Source organism: Etheostoma cragini, chromosome 4 (genome assembly GCF_013103735.1).
Source record: "Etheostoma cragini isolate CJK2018 chromosome 4, CSU_Ecrag_1.0, whole genome shotgun sequence".
NCBI classification, from domain to species: domain Eukaryota; kingdom Metazoa; phylum Chordata; class Actinopteri; order Perciformes; family Percidae; genus Etheostoma; species Etheostoma cragini.
Window position 1 is genome coordinate 23,483,066 of NC_048410.1, and position 1,819 is coordinate 23,484,884.

General features: G+C 35.9%; 1 protein-coding gene and 2 long non-coding RNA genes across 4 annotated transcripts in view; 2 read left to right on the forward strand and 1 right to left on the reverse strand.

The window, feature by feature from the left end:
- The window catches only part of rpp14 (ribonuclease P/MRP 14 subunit), a 16,790-nt gene that overhangs the window by 5,965 nt on the left and 9,006 nt on the right, over positions 1-1,819 (forward strand). The gene's annotated exons all lie outside the window — the stretch shown is intronic.
- The window catches only part of LOC117943537, a 12,527-nt gene that overhangs the window by 1,234 nt on the left and 9,474 nt on the right, over positions 1-1,819 (forward strand). The gene's annotated exons all lie outside the window — the stretch shown is intronic.
- Positions 84-1,265, reverse strand: LOC117943538. 2 transcript variants are annotated; one of them, XR_004656375.1, is made up of 4 exons: positions 1,161-1,265; positions 985-1,050; positions 729-835; positions 84-288 (listed from the first exon to the last, which is right to left on the reverse strand). It is a non-coding gene; the product is annotated as an uncharacterized LOC117943538 (long non-coding RNA). The 2 variants fall into 2 exon arrangements; XR_004656374.1 differs by lacking the exon at positions 84-288 and having other exon boundaries at positions 616-835.

Below are 1,819 nucleotides of genomic sequence, written 5' to 3' on the forward strand. Positions count from 1 at the left end.
TATGTTGCCAGGTAAATTATATTTAATATCATTAAGTGACCACATTACCAATTCTGTAAGTATAAACATTTATATAAAACACACAATACCATTAACATAAAGATACCACAGGCATTGCCATCTGTCTGTCTTGGGAGACCCTTAAATCAGAAATACAGTAAGACAGTGGACAACATCCAGCACAGTTCATTCATGGAAAGTAACCAATACGTAGAAACCCATTTTACTTTGATGTCCTTGATGTGGATCACAGTCCATTCTCCTGGAAGAATCCTCTGCGCCAGATCACTGCAATTAAAGTACTAATCAGCATTTTAGGTTCCAAAATTGCTAAAACAGACCTAACTAACTATGTTGGGGATATGGCAGTAGTCTGGTTTATACTTTATTTCTAGCCCAACAAATTCCATATTTGACATTAAAGAGTCAGTTTTGATATTATATAAGCAAACGATTATACTGCAATATTCCCAAGAACTTTAGGGTCATTAAAAACCCAAGGTATCCTGACCATTACCACACCAGAAAGCATTCATTGAAGGATTGGTAATGACCAGGCTGAAAACAAGGGTTTAGTAAATGGAACTGTAAATGTGGTAAAGAACATACCACAGGAGCATGCTTATTGAACAACTTCATGTGGTCAGGAACAGACCAAAAGCTAGAATAACTAACAACTTTACATCCTAAATAATGTTCTGAACGTCTGAACTTCATGCTATTGAAACCTGCAAATCTGAATGTATCGTTGGTCGCCAAAGCCAACTGAGGCTTCCGGATGTTTATGGAATAAGGAGTCTAGGAAAAGAATGTGTCTCTCACTCCGCTTCAAAACCTGTACACATATTTTTAGGAATTTTAACGTAAATAATTGTATTACAATTTCTCAAATTAAAATAAAATAGGTTTCTACAAAGAATAAATTAGTTTATAATAGTAATTCAGTGCAAAAGTAAGGGTAATAATAAAAAACTGCAGACGCACACAGAGCATGTAGTGTCCTGGTTTCCAAATAGGTATGAGGACAAAATCTTTGTTTGCCAAATCATTCTGAAAGACAAATCATGTAGAAATAAAAAGCAGAACAGATCTGAACCTTTATTTTTGTAAACAATTATAAATTACCTATTTCAAAAAATATATAATAATAATAGATTTACGGGGAAAGACGAGGTATCCGGACAATGTGGAGGTAGCCATGTTGGTACAACATAGCAATCCACTGCATAAACATCCTTTTGCTGATGGCACATATATCAATTAAATTAAACATGATTTCAAATAAACAAAATGTATGGAAGTCAGCCTTTCGGTGATTGGTCCTACAGGTTAAAGATGTAAAAAGAGATTACTTTTCAAGCGTAACAAACTGATCAACCCAAATATCTGAAATCTGTTTAACTGAGTCCTACCAGCAACATTTCTTGTGGGTTCCGATAAAGTCTGAGTGCCCAGTGAAGTCTGTGGAGCTAAACATAGCAATTAACAGTACGTCAAATACGTCCTGGATGTGATTGGGAGACTACATTTTAAACTACTGTTATACTTATGTTACCTGCTACTGCTTTCCCAAGTGTGTCCAGAGTGATACTGGCAATCCTCACATTTCTTTTCATCTTCTCAATGGTTTGTCTGTCTTTTTTTTTCATTGTGGTGATGAACAATGTTTCGCACCAAGAAAATGTGAGCTGAAGGCAACATATTGTTAATGAAATAAGTGTTCTTCCTCATCTTTGCAAACAACTGTTCAGCTACTTGGCTGTTGAGCTGACCAGCAAGCTCCGGTACAAGTTCAATCCTCCTGAGCATGTCCTTCTCA